Source organism: Macaca mulatta, chromosome 1, assembly GCF_049350105.2.
Source record: "Macaca mulatta isolate MMU2019108-1 chromosome 1, T2T-MMU8v2.0, whole genome shotgun sequence".
Taxonomy (NCBI): domain Eukaryota; kingdom Metazoa; phylum Chordata; class Mammalia; order Primates; family Cercopithecidae; genus Macaca; species Macaca mulatta.
In genome coordinates, this window is record NC_133406.1 from 26,462,580 (window position 1) to 26,484,451 (window position 21,872).

Below are 21,872 nucleotides of genomic sequence, written 5' to 3' on the forward strand. Positions count from 1 at the left end.
ACTTATTTTCCTCTAGGTAGATACCCAGTAGTGGGATTGCTGTTTCAATTAGTAGTTCTACTTTTAGTTCCTTAAGGAATCTTCACACTGTTTTCTACAGTGATTGTACTAGCTTACACCCCCACCAGCAGGGTAGAAGTGTTCCCTTTTCACCACATCCATGCCAACATCCATCATTTTTTATTGTTGTATTATGGCCATTCTTGCAAGAGTAAGGTAGTATTGCATTGTGGTTTTGATTTGCATTTCTCTGATCATTATTGATGTTGAGCATTTTTTCATGTTTGTTGGCCATTAGTATGTCTTCTTTTGAGAATTGCCTATTCATGTTCCTTAGCCCACTTTTTGATGGGATTGTTTGTTTTTTCTTGCTAATTTGCTTGAGTTCCTTGTAGATTCTGGATATTAGTCCTTTGTCAGATGTATACATTGTGAAGATTTTCTCCCACTCTGTGGGTTGTCTGTTTACTCTGCTGACTGTTCCTTTTGCCATGCAGAAGTTACTTAGCTTAATTAAGTCCTACCTATTTATCTTTGTTTTTGTTGCATTTACTTTTGGGTTCTTGGTCATGAAGTTTTTGCCAATTACTATGTTTAACCCCAATACCCAATATGGTCTCACACAACAAGGACCACTCCGCTAGCTGGTAGAAAGTTGATTACATTTAATACCATTCTGCATGGATAGGGAAAAAATTTATCCTCACTAGCATAGAGTTATCTATTTAGATTTGTTTTCCCTGCCTACCAAACTTTTGCCAGCACCAATGTGGACCCACTGAATGTTAATAGAAAATTACAATAATCATATAAAGACAGTATCACAAGGGAATAAAGGTTAGGGTCTCCTCACCAGATAAAATCCCCACCCAACTGTGGGTCTGGCTAGATGCAAAGGAAAATGGAATAGATAGTCAGTAATAGAAATCATGGATAAGTTGCCACTTATTTCTGGTTGTCCATGAAAATCACTGACACGTAAATAATGCAGTCTTGTGTTAGTGTAGTCTTGCCAGCCAAAATGATTTCATTGGGTTTTTCCCTCAGAAGCTTACATTATAAAAATAATATGGTCCCTTCGTGTTCCAGGTGCTTTGGGAGCTGGGTGTTAAAGTGCAGACATGGCCAAGTCCAAGAACCACACCACATACAAACATTCCTGAAAATGGCACAGAAATGGCATCAAGAAACCCTGATCGCAAAAATATGAATCTCTTAAGGGGGTAGACCCCAAGTTCCCGAGGAACATGGACTTTTCCAAGAAATGCAACAAGAAGGGCCTAAAGAAGATGCAGGCTAACAATGCCAAGGCCATGAGTGCACTTGCTGAGCCTATCAAGGCCCTCATTAAGCCAAAGGAGTTTAAGCCCAAGATGCCAAAGGGTGTCAGCCACAAGCTCAATCAACTTGCCTACATTACCCACGCCAAGCTTGGGAAGCATGCTTGGGCCCTCATTGCCAAGGGGCTCAGGTTGTGTGGGCCAAAGGCCAAAGCCAAGGATCAAACCAAGGCCCAGGCTGCAGCTCCAGCTTCAGTTCCAGCTCAGGCTCCCAAAGATGCCCAGGCCCCTACAAAGACTTCAGAGTATAGATCTCTGTCTGCCAACATGAAGACAGAAGGACTGGTGTGACCCACCCTGGGCTGCTGTCAGCATGGGGCTGGTGTCTTCCTGTGTAATTTGTACAAATAAACCTGAGGCAGGAAAATAATAATAATAATATGTTTTTTCCTCAATTAAAAACTTAAGTTTCAATAGTGATTATACTTTTTCAAATTTTTACATGCTGCCTCCAAAACACTTATATGCCTCCCTGGTAAGAGACTAAGAATGAGTACTTCAGATCAATGCATGGGACTCTACAGTTAGGGTGAAGTTAATTCTCTTGTGGGCTACAGACTCCTAGAAGTACAGCTCTTAGGAGTGTACAGACTACTCATAAATCAGTTAGTCTATTATTGTAGCACTCAATGGGCATAAGTTTCCTGAGTGCTCTCAAAACCATTAACACATTATTTGAGTCATCATGAAGGTGTTCTATCCAAAGCCCTAGCATTTCTTTCTATCTTTAAGGTCAGTCACTTATAAAAAGAGATATTCAAGGTGAGACCATGTCACCTTAAGAAAATAAACACGCAGATTCCCACAAGGCAAATAATATGATTTTAAGAAACAAAACACTGAAGTGCTGTTTGATATCTAATTTGAAACTGTATTATGTTAGCAATTACATGAGTGGGGGTTCTTCCAGTAATTTTTCCATGTGATTATCCTGACTGTTAGATTCAAAATGACCTTCATACAAAGACAGACAATATCACAAGCTAATGAGGAGAGGCAGTCCTGTGTAGGCAGGGCAGGAATGAGTCACAGGAATCCTTCATAAAAGTAATTATGCACCTGCTGGGGAGTGTTTTCTGACTCCAGTAAATATTGGTGCGCCTTTCCTCGGCACTGCAAGATGAAAATTTGTTGAAGGCTGTGACCTACCATAGTTTTCACAAAAGTGTTTTTGGGGGCTATTTTGTTTACTAGAATTACACAAATACAAATCAGTCAAGCCTGAGCTACAAGTGGACAATAGAGTTAAATATGTTATCAGACATAAAGGACCAAAAAAAAAAAAAAAATCAGAAACCAACAAGCTATAGATTGAGGGACAATAGCCAGGAAGGAAATTTTACCAATTTACTAACTAGAATCTGGGATGAGGAGAAACTTCTATTCTCATAACAGAACCCAGACACAGAGTGATGGCAGGCTGTAACCAAGATCCTAAAGTCAATTTAACAATGTAAGGACTTTATTGTTTGCAGAGGCAGGTAGGGAATAGTGTCACTGAAAACACCCAGATTTTGTTCTGTTAAAAATCCTGTTGAGCTGGGCACAGTGACAGATGCTTGTAGTCCCAGCTACTAGAGAGGCTGAGGCAAAGGATCACTTGAGCCCAGGACTTTGAGACCATCCTGGACAGAATGAGTCCTCATTGCTAAGGCAAAAAAAAATTAATAATAATTTTGTTTTAAAAAATTAAAAATTTACAAAAAATTCAGTTGACTTTTTTTTTTTTTTTTTTTTTTTTAAATGGAGTCTAACTCTCTCCCAAGTTGGAGTGCAGTGGTGCCATCTTGGCTCACTGCAACCTCTGCCTCACAGGCTCAAACAATTCTCCTGCCTCAGCCTCCCAAGTAGCTGCGATTACAGTCACCTGCCACCATACCCGGCTAATTTTTGTACTTTTAGTAGAGATGGAGTTTTGCCTTGTTGGCCAGGCTGGTCTCGAACTCCTGGCCTCAAGAGATTTCCCCCACTTTCGTCTCCCACAGTGCTGAGATTATAGACCTGAGATACTGCCTGACTCCCACTGACTCTTGACCTTTGTGAGTAGTCTTTACTGTTTCATCTGCTACTATCTCTTGTGTTCACCACACCCAATATTTATTTAAGATTTGATACTTAGTTAACTTTCTTTTTATCACGCTAAGCACTTCCATTGTTCAGAATGACTTTTGCATTTCCATAGTCAACTCTTCCAGATCAGTTTCTTGGTTTTGCCATCTCTAGGAACCTTCAGTACCCCAACTTTGGTCATCCACTCCCACAGCCGCATCCTGAACCTCCTAGACACTTGTTACAACTCTGCGCTTGAAATGTTCAGTTCCCACACACTACTATTCAATCCCAGGATCCTGTCCTTCTTGCTGTCTCATTCAGTTACTCCTTCACCTGCTCCTGATCCACAAGCCCTCCTGTTCCTTTTTCCCTTCAGAGACCATTCTTGTCTTCATATCTTTCCTCGTTCAACTTAGAGTCTGTATCTCCACACTTGAATTATTTTCTTGCCAAAATTTTACTACCTTGTCTCACTGTCTTTTCAATGTTCTCACTTGGTAAATAGCCTAACACTGAATTAACCTGTATCAATTATTATTTAACTTCTCTGGCCTATCAAATAATCTTCCTCACCTTGGTCCCTCCTTATTCTTAATGGAGAAAATAGAATGCCTTTTACTTAATCGAGAAAATTGAAGCCATGAAGTGGAAATGCCCTCAATGCTTTGCCATCCCCTCTACAACCTCACATGCATTTGTCAATCCCCCTTCTTGTTACCTCACTGCCTCTCCAATTAAGTTGTGTTTCTCTAGTTCTCTGAGTACTTCTTCATCCATGCTCTGGATTGGGTAACTTTCCGCTCCCACTTAAATGTGTTTTTTCACAATTAAAAACTTTAATTTAGTAATTTTTTAAAGTAATTTAGTTAATCATCTATGGAATGTTTTCTGTCAGTATATTCACAGTCCACATTGCCCTTTTTTAAAAATTTTCCTTTTCTTTTGGCCAGTTTCTCCAAAGCACCATTTAATAAGAGCAAGTTTTTGAGCACCTACTATGAACTAGGTGTTTTACATAAATTAGCACCTACCACATGAGGTAGCTATTATTATTGCAGTTCTACAGATTAGGAAACTGGATCTTAGATGCAGTTATGTAAATTACTTAGCATTCCACAGTGACTGTGGCAGATTTGGGACTGGAACCTAGGTCTGTCTACACTGAAGTTTGTCTCTTTCTTTTAGTAATTTTGCCTTGGTTGCCCTCTCCCTGATCTACAGTGCATGTTTTTCCTGTTTCCATCTCTTTACGTCTGCAAAAAGGCAAAGTAAAGGAGAGTTGATAGCAGTAAAAACAATCACTTACCGAGGTAAAGAGCTTGTTCAACTAATGGGAACAGAAGGAATCAGAAGGACCTAGGCTGACCTCAGCCTGTCTTCTCCTCAAGGAATCCAGGGTGAATGAATGGTGACCTGGAACAAAGACAGTGACTCCCACTTCCCACAGTGCTCCATGCTATGCTCTTAAAGATGGTGTACCAGCAAATGGGGCTGCAAACTGGCCCAGCCTCCCTCAGATTAGCCTCAGATCTTACAGCAAATGGAACTCAAAGGCGCAAAGAGAGATATTAGGTACTTAGCTCCACGCTGAATCTACACCACTCACACTCAGGGGTTCTGGTGAGGATGGGCACCTTGACAGACCTGTGAGTCACTCCCTGACTGCTCACTGGGGATCTATTAAGGAGGAAACACTGTACTATGAAGGGGAATCCAATAGAAAGCTTATCATTGACCATTTTATATAATAGTGGGGCAGATGGATCATGTGCATAATGAATTGTATTAAAGATAGAAAATAAGTTCCTAAGAGAAATACAGGTAAAGTACAACTTGTGGCCAAAGAAGGGAAATATTACCATGGCAGGAAAAAGAGCTTTCTTAAACACATAGAATTTAAACCGGAGCAGAGAGAATTTGGAACTGTAGAGACAGTTTTAAAGGACAGGTCATGGGACCATACCAATAGGAGCTACCAGCTAGGAATGTGATGCGATGTGTGTGTGTGTGTGTGTGTGTGTGTGTGTGTGTGTGTGTGTGTGTGAGAGATCTGAAGAGAAACCTGAACATGAAGTAGTTATGGTAAAGAGCTAAAAGTCTGAGCTATCTAAAACATTGAAAATGGGATGGCTAGGAGAGGAAGATGTTTTTGGAAAAGCCCTCCAATCTCTTTCTCTCTTTCTAAGACCACTCCTGTCTCCTCATCTTTCCTTATTCAGAGTAGATTGGGTTCAACCCTTGATGGCTCCTGCATGCCAGGCTAAAAAGTATGGGCCATGGGCATTAGAATTGGGGAGATTATGAAATACACTGTTTGTGTTTGCTTTTTGACCAGGCATGAGAAACTCAGAGCTATTCTTTAAGAAGGTTAATCTAATAGCAGTATTTGAAGAAATTAGAACACTAGAGAGACAGCAAATCAAGCTCAAAGTTGTAATGATTATGAATACTATTAGGTTTTTTTTTTTTTGAAATTGTGAAGTTTTTCCACTCACCATAATATCAAAGACTATCTATTAAAACCCATATTATACCATTCTCTGTCTCATTTATGCAATTGACATTTCAAAGACACAAATTTTATCATCAGCTTTTGTAAACCTCATAGCCTTATTTCTTTAAAAAAGATACAAAAGGACAAATGACACTATGAACTGAAAAAATATGTAAGTAATAAAATACAGACTTCAGCAGTACAGAGAAAGAAATATACTTTGGCGAAGTGTTTAACTACCTAGGCACTTGTTAAAATACAGATTATCAGGCTCATGAGAGCTAAGTCAGCAAGTTTTTCTGTAAAGGGCCAGAAAGTAAATAATTTAGGCTTTGTAGGACACTTGATCTCTGTCAAAAATACTAAATTCTGCTCTTGTAGCAAAGAAGCAGCCACATAAAAGTCATAAAAGAAAAGGTATGGTTATGTTATGAGAAAACTTAATTTATATAAATGGTACATGGGCATTCAATAGTAGCAAAAATTAGGGGCTGAAAATTTGATGAGAGATGGGATATTTACCTAATCTTAAAGTATATCCCCATATATTAAATGCTTAGTAATTAATAATTAATGCTTAGTAATTAATACCTTAATAGGTATTAATTAACTTCACCAATAGAGAAACCTAGAAGACATAATGTTAGCCACGTGGTAAAAAATAAACATCACCAGAAATCATATGCTACTTGAAATAATACAATAAAAAGAGCACAGCATCATTTCTGTGATATCCCTGCAAAAGATACAAAACCCAAATCCATTCAGGAGAAAATGTCTGTCAAACATGAACTGAGGGATGTTCTACAGAGTAACTCTTATGGACTCTTCCAACATTTCAGTGTCATTAAAAGAGAAAGAGAAACTGAAGAAATTATCTGATCAAAAGAGACTAAAGTGATATGGCAGATAAATATAATACATGATCCTGGACCTTTCAAAGGACATTATTGGGAGAAGCAGCAAAATCTGATTAGGATCAGTAGATTAGAGAGTAACATGGTATCAATGTGAATTTTCTGATTTGTATGGTTGTACTGTGGTTATATAGGAGAATGCTCTTGTTTTTAGAAAATGCACACTGAAGCATTAAGGTGTGATGGGGCTTAATATCTTTAACTCTCTTGAATGGCTGAGAAAAAAACAAAATGTATAAATGCAGGGAGTGAGAGAACAATAACACAATATGGTAAAATATTAGTAATTGCAGTATCTGGTTGTAGAGTATACAAGAATTCTTCAGACCCTTTTTGCCACTTTCCTATCAGCTTCAGGTTATTCAAAATAAAATGTTAAAAAATGTTTGGCTGTAATACATCAACTAAAGACAGAAAAAAATGCCCAAATCCCTGGGAATAGAGAAAGAAAGAAATTTTAAAGCAATGAGAGGGTGATATGATCAATTCATACATTGGACAGATCATTTCATCAGAAATTTCCATCTGACTTTGAACAGAAGCTTCCCAACTTCCAACAACATGTGATTCAATTAAGGAAAAAACAAAATTGAACCTTGTCAAACAGAAAATACTAACGAAACCATGATGTACTTCAACACGGCTCAAAATAACTTCATCAATGTTAAAGGAGCTAAACAGATCAAAATTACAAGCAAGAGTTATAAAAAGTAGCATATGACTATGATGTCATGTGTATTGCCAATGTCCTAGAGTTGCCATTATATTTAAATTTAAACTAAAAATTATTTACCTAAGAAGGGGGCAAATCTAGGTATTATTGAACTCCAAATTTAGGCAATTTATAGATCCCTATCTAGAAAAAAGAATACAAAATTATGTACAACAATTAATATTTATTTAAAAAGACAAAATAAATTATGGTAAACTACAAATTTTAAGAAGCTGAGAAGTATAAAAAAAAGACGAATGTTTTTATAAAGTAGATGCTTGGCATGGCTTTTTCATGCTTTTCCCTATACTTTGTGGCTGCATATCTTTACCTTTCCATGTGACAAAATTCTGTATTATCATAATCTACACAGAGAAAGAAATGCACTGTGCTAGTGAGAAGCCCTAACATTGAAACTTTATTGACTACAAGTGGATCTGTCACTGTCCATGGATAAAATGTTTCTCAAAGATGTTACTATACTTGCAGAGAACATTGAAGGATGACCTCTGAGCTTATAAAAGGCCTAGATAAGTTAGAAATCCAGGAGCTATACGGAACCATCCAAGTATGTTGACCCTTGAAGCATTTTGTGAATATATAAAGGTGAATAGCTAAAGAATACGCTTTTGAGACCTGATGGGACTTGGTTACTATTTACGTACGAGAGTGACACAGATAAAAGTCTATTGCTAACTAAGTTTAGAAGAGTTCCTTCAACAAGAATAAATAAAAATTCTGAGCAATAAGAAGGCCTGGAGTTGGGGGGAGGTACATAAAATATTAGTACGTCTTACAATCAAGGGCTCCTTGGATTCATTTGGCAGTTTATTTTGTTCCCTTGCTTATTATGAGCAATTCTAGCTCACAATTCAAGGAATTTAGGACAACTAAAACAAAGTATTTATAACAAATGAAAATATACAGGGATTTAAAACCTCCCTGGGTTAGGGGCTGGATTAGGACCCATTAGGAGATTTAGGATTTGGTCTAAGTCGGGTCCCAGCAGTGAGATGGCATTCAAAAGCAAGCAGGAGCAGAAAGAGCCAGAGAATTACTTGATCTAAAGCCCTATGAAAGGTATAAAGTGAGAAAGCTAATTCTAGAGCAGGAGGAAGAAGGTCAAGAGTGAAGTCACATAGAACTTGGGGGACTGCCAGGAACAGGACTTAGAGCCCCAGTGTTGCCCTGGTTAAAGTCCCACATAGCTCAGCCTTCCTGTCCTGGTTCCTGAAAGAGCCCAGGAATGCAGCCAGAAATCATCTGCCATATCTAAGCAGTTGAAAGAATTGCACCTGTTTAATCACAAAAGGCAAAGCTAAAGAAGAGCTTGAATTATTCTCAGATTAAAGAGCTGCTGCCATGCAGAAAAAGGAGCAAATTTATTCCTTATTTCCATGGAAAAACTAAAATCAGCATGTGAAATTTACCAGGAGACAGATTTTGAGTCCTTAAAGCAGGAACTTGACTGGAATTATTTGCCTTTGTTCACCTAGAAGAGTGCCTGGAACATCCTAAATTGCCAATGCTACTTGTTAAATTGATTAATATAAATAAGAAATGACTGTTCCGCAATTACAGTAATTTGATTATGGAATAGAACCTGATGATTCTTTCTGAGCTTTGGGTATTTTAATCAGGGATTTGACCACAATGACAGTCTTAGACATGAAATTGAACATGCACCAGGCACTATTCAAAGTGTCTTCCATATATTATTACATTTCATTCTCACAGCCGCCCTTGAAGCAAGTTGTACTATTAATCCCATTTTACAGATGAGGCAACTGAGACACAGAGAGATTATAGTACTTGTTCAAAGTCATACAACAGTCAGGATTTGAACTCAGGGGACCTGTTTCTTGCCTCTCTGTCTTGCTATATCCCATTATCCCATCTGATAGGGAAGACCTGGAATTGAGTCCAATATCACATGAGAGGTTAGTTGAGTGTTCTCTTCCTACATACTATGATTCTCAGACCATGCTGGATATCAGCTTTTGCTAATGTCAGATCAACCACCTCGTTTTTGGCTAGTTTAATCTATGTTAGCAAGACTGAATATTTAGACATATTAAACAAAACACCAATAAGATGCCACAACACAAGATGCATGACACTACATACACAAAACAAATTGAATAAAAACTAAAATCTATTTTGATGTTGGGGGGGGCTCTCCTCCAGGTCTTTAACTTTATCAAAAAGTAGCATTTATTTGTTTTCTTCAGTTTCTAAGAACTTGGAGTGTTCAGTGGCGCCAGCACAACCCCCATTAAAAATGCTCACTCAGCCTCGCCCACATGCCTAGCAACCTTCTGTTTATTCCACTACAGTCAATTCAAAGTCACAAGAATGACACAGGTTATAAATTGCAGGAGCACAGGTGATGTGTGCAGTGAGGCAGCCTGACTGAGAATGCATGCCCAGTGAAGAAAAATCACTCTGAAGAGTTCAGGGTCAATAATTATGCTGATAGGGAAATCAGCGAAGAGGCAGGTGTCCTGGATAACAGGACATATTTCTTAGCCAGGAAATTATATTTTAAATGAAGGTAAGAAAACATGCTGCTTTGAGGTTGCCAGGTAATCCCAGGAAATATAATGTAGGATTTGTTCCCAAGAAAAGGATTAGGGTAATAGCAATTATTGTGTACCTATGAGGTATTGTAGACTGTACCAGACATGTTGTCATTATCTAATTTAATTTCCCCAAAGCCCAAGGTCACTCAGATAGTAAATGGCAGAGTTACAATTTGAACTCAGTTCCTTATGATTCCACATCTACTCTCCTCCTACTATATTAAGCTGCTCAATATATTGAGCAATATCTTGACAAATTTTGCCTTTAAGAAAGCATTCTGGTGGCCAGTGATGATGAGCGTTTTTTCATGTGTCTGTTGGCTGCATAAATGTCTTCTTTCGAGAAGTGTCTGTTCATATCCTTTGCCCACTTTTTGATGGGGTTGTTTGATTTTTTCTTGTAAATTTGTTTACGTTCTTTGTAGACTCTGGATATTAGCTCTTTGTCAGATGGGTAGATTGTAAAAATTTTCTCACATTCTGCAGGCTGCCTGTTCACTCCAATGGTAGTTTCTTTTGCTGTGCAGAAGCTCTTTAGTTTAACTAGTTCAACCATTGTGGAAGACAGTGTGGCGATTCCTCAAGGATCTAGAACTAGAAATACCATTTGACCCAGTCATCCCATTACTGGGTATATACCCAAAGGATTATAAATCATGCTGCCATAAAGACACATGCACACATATGTTTATTGTAGCACTATTCACAATAGCAAAGACTTGGAACAAACCCAAATGTCCATCAATGATAGACTGGATTAAGAAAATGTGGCACATACACACCATGGAATACTATGCAGCCATAAAAAAGGATGAGTTCATGTTCTTTGTAGGGATATGGATGAAGCTGGAAACCATCATTCTGAGCAAACTATCACAAGGAGAGAAAACCAAACACCGCATATTCTCACTCATACATGGGAACTGAACAATGAGAACACTTGGACACAGGGTGGGGAACATCACACACTGAGGCCTGTTGTTGGGTGGGGGAGGGGGGAGGGATAGCATTAGGAGATATACCTAATGTAAATGACGAGTTAATGGGTGCAGCACACCAACATGGCACATGTATACATATGTAACAAACCTGCACGTTGTGTACATGTACCCTAGAATTTAAAATATAATAAAGAAAAAAGAAACTATTCTGATTTTTTCAGGGTCTAATGCTACATAACATATCTGAAGTGGTTGTCTTTTGAAATCGTGCAGCCAAATTAATTTGTGGAAATGTTAAAGATAAGCATTATGGGATTATAAGCAGCTTCTTGATGGTACCAAAGCTGCAAGTGTCCCTGGACTTTTCAAGAAGTAAGTTGTGGCCAACCAGCATACTCAAGCTAGAAATGATGGAGATAGTGCTTAGCTCTCATCAGCTCTGCTGTAGTATCTACCTTGCAGATTGAGATGTGGGCCTCTGTAGACTGAAACCCGCATCACTCCAGAAATTAATTCCCGATTATGTGATGAAGGAACCCAACAAGGAAACACAACTGCAACAGAGAACCTTAGGCAAATATACTCATGAAGACAGAACTGAGGGGACCTAGGACTGCCATAGAAGGCCAGCTTTAGCTAATGCAACCTCTGATGGAAGGAGAGTGAAAAGTTTGGATATTAGACCATTAGGGAGAAACAAAAGTTACATATTAAGAAAAGAAGATTCCAAAGGTACATACCAGCTGTCTTCAGAGTTCTCTGTAGCTATGGAAATAAAGCAGGGAGCAGAGATTAGATGCATCAGAGATTCATCTTTCAGGCCACCAAAGAAATAACTTCCTAATAATCAGAGCCAACTGAAAACTGAATGACTTGTGTGAAGAAGTTGGAAGATCCATGTTAATGAAGGTGTCATCTCTCTCTTGGTTAAAATGAGAGCGAGAACAAAAAAGAAACAACTTAGCCAAATTGCCATTGCTATGGGTACTATGATGCTGTCACATAATTCTTGTGTTTATGATTCTCTCCAGTGCCTCCTATCTTTCTCTTTAAAAGACAAAAAAAAAGAGACCTACAACAATCGCTCCATGTTTGGAAAATTATCTTTCCTGACTTTTCTGTTAGTAGAATGCAGTAAGGATACTGTTCACAGTAACTTCCCCAACTAAGATCGGATTATGCTTCTTTCCAGTCACCCTATTTGGCTCCCATACTCATCACTTCATGGCATATTACTTTTACCAGCATGTCCGTGGCTTACCCAGAAATGCAACACATTGGATTTTGTTGTTCTATAACAGCTGTGGGAGAATCAAGTGTAGACAGCAAAAGTTAGAACACAGATCATGATAAAATATCCCCCTTACCAATTATATATTGTTCTCTTTGGACCACTATTTTCCCTCATCCCTGAATTTACTCATTGTCAGTTTCCAGATAATACTTTTCTTTGCTTTTCAGATTCACTTTGAGTGCATACGTCAAAATTCTTGGGCTAGGTCCTCTGGCCTCCATTGCTGACTCTTGTTGCATTACCACTTTTATATTCAAGGAACCATGGAATTTCAGAGCTAGAAGAGAACCTGGAGATCATTTACACCAAATGCCTACTTTTATGAATGGGAAAACTGAAGCTACTAGAGCTGATATGATTTGCCCAAGGTCATAGGATTAGCAGCATAACTGGAACCACTGTTTTAATGTGTTGACCTGACTTCCCTGTCATAGGGATGTTGTCCATTTTCAGCTACTGGGCACTAATGACATCTAAGCTACCCTAACACCTGCCATCTGATCATTTCCTCTATTGAAGTCCCAAGCAACCAGGATCTGGCTGATTCATCTCTTAACACAGTAGGAAAAACACATATATAGACCTTTCTTCATCAAAGACAATTGCTCCTTTTGGCTGTGAGATCATTGTACAGAGGTACCAGTTCAATAAGAAAGCTTGTTTTGCTTTTGCACACTAAGATTAACATGTGTGTATGTGTGTGTGTTAAAGGAGAGATTTAAACAAAAGAGTAATATGAATGAAAAATCATGTAAAATAAAGCAAAATTAATCATAAAAAGAAGACATTTTTCTCCCCAGCCACCACCTAAATTAAATATTTTGTGTTTTTATTTATTAAAAATTTTATATACATTTGAACAAAAGTGACTTATTTTCTAAATTCTTAAAAAGAACAAATCTGGGATATCAAAAATCTCGAGCCAAATCTATGCCATACATTTTTGTCTTTCATTTTGAGTTCCTAATCAGTACTAAATTGCTACAGATGGCACAGATATTGTCATCCTATAAACATCAGTTCATCTAGAGACCAACCAGCCCACAGCCCATCTGGAGGAAGAAAATAAACCAATATCCACTGTTTACCATCTATATGCTAGCCTCTTCCATATACATTATCTCACAGTAATCCCCACAATAATCCTGCAAGGTAGATATTGTTATTCCATTTGTTTTTAATAGAAAGAGGGAAATGAGCTCATATACTTCACAAATGGTAGAGCTAGAATTTGAGTGTAGATCTAGGTGATCTCTTTTTTTCTCTACATCATGCCATGTGTTACCCTCAAAGATCGCCAACACACCACAGCAGATTTGCTGAGCAGGAATGTGTCAATCATTAGAAAATGAGACAAAACAAGGAAAGGACACTGTGGAAACTGAGAAGAATGTCCAAATGGTTTGTGAGTCTAAGCAGAAGAAGTATCTCCCATGGCATGGAGGAGTTCCATTTTATTACTACATGGACTGCAAAATGTGGCTTTTGTTGTAAGGAGACTGGATATCCCAAGTTCCCTGGCTTAATCATTACATATTATATAAATATATCAGAATATCACATGTACCCTCAAATATGTACTAGATAGATACATAGATTATACATATATTTTAGAAAACACAAGAAAAATTTTCAAAAGCATGTTCTCAAAATATGGTTTTTAGTGACTAACAGTCCACGTGAATAAGTGTACCATAATTTTAACTATTCCTCTTTGGTTGGCTCTTTGGGTTTTGGTTTAGATTTTCTGTGTTTGTTTTGTTTGTTTGTTTTCTTTTTTTTTTTTTTTTTTTTTTTTTTGAGACAGAGTCTCACTCTGTCACCCAGGCTGGAGTGCAGCAGCGCCATCTGATTACAGGCGTAAACCATGGGGCCCAGCCTCTTTGCTTCTATCCCAGTTTCTTCCTACTTTAAATAAATGCTGTTATTAACATCCTTGTATGTAAATCTCTGTAGTACATTGGGCATTTTTTTGACCCCCACCTCAGGTCTACCCTCTTCTCCTAGAGTAAAAAACTGCCTATTTAAGTTTTGTCTGATGGGACAACTTGAACTTATGGGAAACTCGGTAGTCCAGGACTGTTAGGAAGAAATATTATGAGGATGGAATAGGAAAAATCTCGGGCAGAGTAGAGATCGGCCTTATAAAAAGTCACTATGGGAAAAGCATTTGGAGGTCCAGGCACAGAAAGCAAAAAGGGTACAGTAATGCCTTTGGTTAAATTCCAGAAACTAACCACATCAGAGCATTCCAGGTTGCAAGCAAGGCAGAGCCACAGGAAGAGGTCAGGACAGACAGTGGTAATCTTCTAAGTAGAAGATGTGTCCATGCATAGGGGCCAGCCTCAAGTTGGGGCTATGGGAGCTGGCCAAAACCAAAGAAGGGACTGGCATGAGCTAGGCTAGATGCAGAGACCTAGCCAGCAGGTTAATCTGGGAAGGATATGTGTATCCTTCCACATATTTCTCTGTATATTTGAACAAAAATATGATAACTCTATACATCATATTCTGTGATTTGATTTTCTCATGTAATGTACTGGAGATGCTTTTCCATGTCAGTATATATAAAGCTAATTTGTTAGTTTTAATTTATGCACTAATTTTCATAGTATGGCTATAACAATTTACATAACATTTTCCCAACTAATGAATAATTTGATTTTTTTTCATTTTTAAAAAAATTCTACTAATACCAGCATTTTTCCTAGTCATCATCTTGCATCAGTTTGGCATTATCACTCTGAGACAGACATTAAAACATCTGATTTCCCACCCACATTGGTTGAAAATGATGATGGACCTGATTAATTAACAAAAAATGGAATCTAAGCAGAGGGAAGGAGGAGGAAAGGACACAATGCAAGTGGTCAGGGTGTTTTCATAACTTTCACTGACATATTTATTACACTTAGAAATGGTATGGTTCAGTAGAAAACACAGGTCTGAGGGGACTCAGGAGACCTAGGATTTGGGATTTTGCTATCACTTATTATCTCTTTTGGCCACAATCTCCTCTCACTATCTGTTGAAGAGAACTGTATTAGATGACCTCCAACAGTGGTTATTCTATGGATTATTTAATGCAGATAGATTAAAATTTAGGTGTTAAAGGGGTATGTGTGTGTGCGTGTGCATGTGCGCGTGTCTTTGTCTATGAAAAAGAAAGAGAAGAACAATGAGAATATAAAACAATGAAGAGAAAGAAACAGTAACAAAGAAAAAGTACTCAATATCATTCGTATCCTGAACTTGAGACTCCAGTTCTCATGTAATTAGTATTTCTAATGCTCAGGGAAATGGGTCTGTAAATAGTCTTTCTAGTATATTATATTCAAGCCATAAATACTTTCCATCATTTTTTAAATGTTGACTGGACAACTTAAAGGCATGTAACTTCACACCTATATTTGGATATTGTCAGACTTGCAGATTTTGGCTCCAATTTTATGGGAACTGAGGGATTCAATAATTAGCAGTAAAAAACCTACTTTACCCATCATATCCAAAGCTTTCCAATAGAAGAATAACATTAATGAAGACAATCTAAGTGAAAAGGAGGTTATCACCTAAATCCTTCTTGTTCTGAATAAAGTTTCATTGGTACAAAAACTTGAGATATCAGAAAAAAACATTTTTTTCCAAATCCATTGCCTGCAAAACCATTGTTCTTAACCAACACTGCTCCACTGCCGTTTGCGACCATATTGAAGGACTGAGTTTCTCTCTGGTTAATACATTTGTAGGTTGAGAGACTTAAGAGCCAGCAATAATATGGGTGAGAAACTTGTAAAACTTGTATCATTTATTAAGTTTCCAGAAGCAATTACAGACTTCACTGAGGGACTGGCCTGAGCATAAATGCATTTCAGAACCTTCAGTCTGGCTGTTCACCCATCCTATTCTCCCCTTATGTACCACTCAAGTCTATACATATTTACCTCCTTTTTTTCCTCCCTTTCTTCTCTCCTCTAGTTGGTGTCTCCTTCCTTCATTCATTCACCATTTCCTCCACCATTTATTCATTCTGTTTAATCAAATGTCTTTTTAAGGGAGCATCTGCTATAACCCAGGCCCTGTGTGTGTGGTATTGGGGATGCCAAAATAGATTAAAATGATACTTGCCTTCCAGGGGTTCCCATCCCCATCCTCTACCTTTGTTCTTCTTTGTGTGTGTATGTGTGTGTGTGTGTGTATTGGCTCTTCTTTTTCTTTCACTGTACTCTGTTGTCTGAGTTCAGTGGGCCCCTAGTATCTTCCTCAAACCCTTCAAACCCATTTTCAAATCCTCTATAAGTTTGTAGCAGACACTAATTTATTTATTGCTTCATATATTTGTTTCCTATTGCTGTTGTAACGAGTGGCTGAAAACAACAAAAATTTATCTTATAGTTCTGCAGGTCAGAAGACTGACACAGGTCTCACTGGGCTAAAATCAAAGCATGGTAAGGACTTCATTCTTTTCTGGGGCCTCTAGAGGAAAATGTGCATCCTTGCCTTTTCCAGTTCCTAAAAGCTGCCTGCATTCATTGGCTCAAGACCCCTTTCTCTGTCTTCATAACCTGCAATGGTACATCAAGTTATCCTTATATTGAATCCCTCACTCGGATGCTTCTACCTCCCTCTTCCAGCACTTAAGAACCCTCACCATTACATTGGGCACATCCAGATAACCCAAGATAGTCACCTTATTTTAAGGGCAGCCATTTAACAAACTTAATTTCATCTGCAGCCTTACCTGCTCTTAGTCATGTAACAGATCATATTCACAGGGTCTGGCGTTAACAATTGGGAATTTTAGGGGGCCATTATTCTGTCTACCACACTTTACCTTAGGAGTGTTTTTTAATTATTATTCTAAGTTTTGGGATACATGTGCAGAATGTGCAGGTTTGTTACATAGGTATACACGTGCCATGGTGGTTTGTTGCACACATCAACTCATCATCTGCATTAGGTATTTCTCCTAATGCTATCCCTCTCCTAGTCCCCTACCTGTGGACAGGCCCCAGTGTGTGATGTTCCCCTACCTGTGTCCATGTGTTCTCATTGTTCAACTCCCAACTATGAGTGAGAACATGTGGTGTTCAGTTCTCCGATCCTGTGTTATTTGCTGAGAATGATGGTTTCCAGCTTCATCCATGTCCCTGCAAAGGACATGAACTCATTCTTTTTTATGGCTGCGTAGTATTCTATGGTGCCTATGTGCCATATTTTCTTTATCCAGTCTATTATTGATGGGCATTTGGGTTGGTTCCAAGTCTTTCCTATTGTAAATAGTGATGCAATAAACATACATGTGCTTGTGTCTTTATAATAGAAAGATTTAAAATCCTTGGGGTATATACCCAGTAATGGGATGACTGGGTCAAATGATATTTCTGGTTCTAGAGCCTTGAGGAATTGCCACACTGTCTTCCACAATGGTTGAACTAATATACACTCTCACCAACAGTGTAAAAGTGTTTCTATTTCTCCTTGTCCTCTCCAGCATCTGTTGTTTCCTGGCTTTTTAATGATTACCATTCTAACTGGCATGAGATGATATCTCATTGTGGTTTTGATTTGCATTTCTCTAGTGACAAGTGATGATGAGCTTTTATTCATATGTTTGTTGGCCGCATAAATGTCTTCTTTTGAGAAGTGTCTGTCCATATCCTTTGCCCACTTTTTGATGGGTTTTTTTTTTCTTGTAAATGTGTTTAAGTTCCTTATAGATTCCAGATATTAGCCCTTTGTCAGATGGATAGATTGCAAAAATTTTCTCCCACTCTGTAGGTTGCCTGTTCACTCTGATGATAGTTTATTTGGCTGTACAGAAGGTCTTTAGCTTAATTAGATCCCGTTTGCCAATTTTGGCTTTTGTTGCCATTGCTTTTGTTTTCGTCACAAAGTTTTTGCCCATGCCTATGTCCTGAATGGTTTTGTCTAGGCTTTCTTCTAGGGTTTTTATGGTCTACATTTAAGTCTTTAATCCATCTTGAGTTACATTTTGTATAAGGTGTAAAGAAGGGAGCCACTTTCAGTTTTCTGCATATGGCTGGCCAGTTTTCCCAACACCATTTATTAAATAGGGAATCCTTTTCCCATTGCTTGTTTTTGTCAAGTTTGTCAAAAACAATGGTTGTAGATGTTTGGCATTATTTCTGAGGCCTCTGTTCTGTTCCATTGGTCTATATATCTGTTTTGGTACCACCACCATGCTGTTTTGGTTACTGTAGCCTTGTAGTATAGTTTGAAGTCAGGTAGCGTGATGCCTCCAGCTTTGTTCTTTTTGCTTAGGATTGTCTTGGCTATATGGGTTCTTTTTTGGTTCCATGTGAAATTTAAAGTAGTTTTTTCTAATTCTGTGAAGGAAGTCAGTGGTAGCTTGATGGGGGTAGCATTGAATCTATAAATTACTTTGGGCAGTGTTTTCATGATATTGATTTTTCCTGTCTGTGAGCATGGAATGTTTTCCCATTGTTTGTGTCCTCTCTTATTTCTTTGAGCAGTGGTTTGTAGCTCTCCTTGAAGAGATCCTTCACATCCCTTGTAAATTGTATTCCTAGGTATTTTATTCTCTTTATAGCAATTGTTAATGGGAATTCATTCATGATTTGGCTCTCTGTTTGTCTAATATTGGTGTATAGTATAGGAATGCTTGTGATTTTTGCACATTGATTTTGTATCCTGAGACTCTGCTGAAGTTGCTTATCAGCTTAAGGAGATTTAGGGCTCAGAGGGTGGGGTTTTCTAAATATAAAATCATGTCTTCTGCAAACAGAGACAGTTTGACTTCCTCTCTTCCCATCTGAATACTCTTTATTTATTTCCCTTGCCTGATTTCCCTGGTCAATACTATGTTGAATATGAGTAGTGAGAGAGGGCATCCTTGTCTTGTTCTGGTTTTCAAAGGGAATGCTTCTAGCTTTTGCCCATTCAGTGTGATATTGGCTGTGGGTTTGTCATAAATAGCTCTTATTATTTTGAGATACATTCCATCAATACCTAGTTTATTGAGAGTTTTTAGCATGAAAGAGTGTTGAATTTTATCAAAGGCCTTTTCTGCATCTATTGAGATAATTGTGTGTGGTTTTTTTTTTTTTCATTGGTTCTGTTTATATGATGGGTTACATTTATTGATTTGTTGAACCAGACTTGCATCCCAGGGATGAAGCCAACTTGATCGTGGTGGACAAGCTTTTTGATGTGCTGCTGGATTCAGTTTACCAGTATTTTATTGAGGATTTTCACATCTATGTTCATCAGGGATATTGGCCTGAAATTTTCTTTTCTTGTTGTGCTCTGCCAGGTGTTGGTATCAGGATGATGCTGGACTCATCAAATGAGTTAGGGTCGAGTCCCTCTTTTTCTATTGTTTGTAATAGTTTCAGAAGGAATGGTACCAGCTCCTTTTATGTCTGGTAGAATTTGGCTGTGAATCCATCTGTTCCTGGGCATTTTTTGGTTCATAGGCTATTAATTACTGCCTCAATTTCAGAACTTGTTATTGGTCTACTCAGGGATTCAACTTCTCCCTGGTTTAGTTTTGTGAGGGCATGTGTGTCCAGGAATTTATCCATTTCTTCTAGATTTTCTAGTTTATTTGCATAGAGGTGTTTATAGTATTCTCTGATGGTAGCTTGTATTTCTGTGCGATCAGTGGTGATACCCCTTTATCATTTTTTATTGTGTTTATTTGCTTCTTCTCTCCTTTTCTTCTCTATTAGTCTAGCTAGGGGTCTATCTAGTTTGTTAATCTTTTCAAAAAAGCAGCTCCTGGATTCACTGATTTTTTTTAAGTTTTTTTGTGTGTCTCTGTCTCCTTCAGTTCTGTGCTGATCTTAGTTATTTCTTGTCTTCTGTTAGCCTTTGAATTTGTTTGCTCTTGTTTCTCCAGTTCTTTGAATTGTGATGTTAGGGTGTCGATTTTAGATCTTTCCCGCTTTCTTCTGTGGGTATAAATTTCCTTCTAAATACTGTTTTAGCTGTGTCCCAGAGATTCTGGTATGTTGTGTCTTTGTTCTCAATGGTTTCAAATAACTTATTTCTGCCTTAATTTCATCATTTACCCAGTAGCAGGTTGATCAGTTTCTAAGTAGTTGTATGGTTTTTGAGTGAGTTTCTTAATCCTGAGTTCTAATTTGATTGCACTGTGGTCCGAGACTGTTTGTTATGATTTCCGTTCTTCTGCATTTGCTAAGAAGTGTTTTATTTCCCATATGTGGTCAACTTCAGAGTAAGTGCGATATGGTGCTGAGAAGAATGTATATTCTGTTGATTTAGGGTGCAGAGTTCTGCAGATGTCTACTAGGTCTGCTTGATCCAGAGCTGAGTTCAAGTCCTGAATATCCTTGTTAATTTTCTGTCTCATTGATCTGTCTAATATTGACAGTGGGGTGTTAAAGTCTCCCACTATTATTGTGTCAGAGACTAAGTCTCTTTGTAGTTCTCTAAGAACTTACTTGATGAATCTGGGTGCTCCCTAGGAGTGTTTTTAATTCAACAGGTGTCAAAGTCTCAAGCTACTAGGATAAAACTGCCACACTTTGTTATCAGCCAAATGAAAAGGGAAGATATTGGGGGCATTAAAATTTATCTGAAACTTTGGAATCAGACAAGTCTAAGATTACATTTTAGCTTCTGTCAGTTAAGAGTTTTGTGGGCTTGGGAAACCCACTTTTAATTTCCCTGCATCTGTATTTGCTCATCCTTAATTAGGATGTCTCTTCCATGGTGTTTTAAATCAGTGATCCCCAACCTTCTTGGTGTGAAGACCAGTTTTGTGGAAGACAACTTTTCCACAGATGGGGTCAGGGGATATGGTTTCGGGATGATACAAGCACAGTACATTTATTGTGTACTTTATTTCTATTATTATTACATTGTAATATATAATACAATGATTATACAATTCACCATAATGTAGAATCAGTGGAAACACTGAACTTGTTTTCTTGCAACTAGGAGGTCCCATCTGAGGGTGATGGGAGACAGTGACAAATCATCAGGCATTAGACTCTCATAAGGAGCATGCAACCTAGATCCCTTGCATGTGGAGTTCACAATAGGGTTCATGCTCCTATGAGAATCTAATGCTGCCCTTGACCTGATAGAAGGTGGAGCTCATGCAGTAATGCGAGCTATGGGGAGCAGTTGTAAATACAGATGAAACGTGGCTCACTCACCTGCCACTCACCTCCTGCTGTGCAGCCCCATTCCTAACAGTCCACAGACCTGGAGTTGGGGACCTCTCTTTTAAATAAGTAAATTAAGATCATCTAATCCCAGTGAAGGACCTGGTTCACCAGTGCTTGATGGATGCTAGTTTCCTTCCTCTTTTTAATTCATCAGACCCCCCTCACATAAGTGGACCACCATAGCTGGCAGCCATTCACATTAATACCGAATCAATCAACCAACATGCATTAAGGGCCTACTTCATGTAAGGCACTGTGTGGGACCCCAGGGTGATACACACAACCGTATCTCCATTCAAGGAGATGTCAACCTTATTAGGGAATCAGTATATGAACATACAAAAAAGTAAATAACAAT

General features: G+C 38.2%; 1 long non-coding RNA gene and 1 pseudogene across 1 annotated transcript in view; one reads left to right on the forward strand and one right to left on the reverse strand.

Annotated features, from left to right (window-relative positions):
- LOC144340297 (uncharacterized) overlaps positions 1-21,872 on the reverse strand; it is a 129,637-nt gene that overhangs the window by 27,448 nt on the left and 80,317 nt on the right. The window lies entirely within an intron of this gene.
- Positions 1,120-1,641, forward strand: LOC106994876 (large ribosomal subunit protein eL29 pseudogene; annotated as a pseudogene).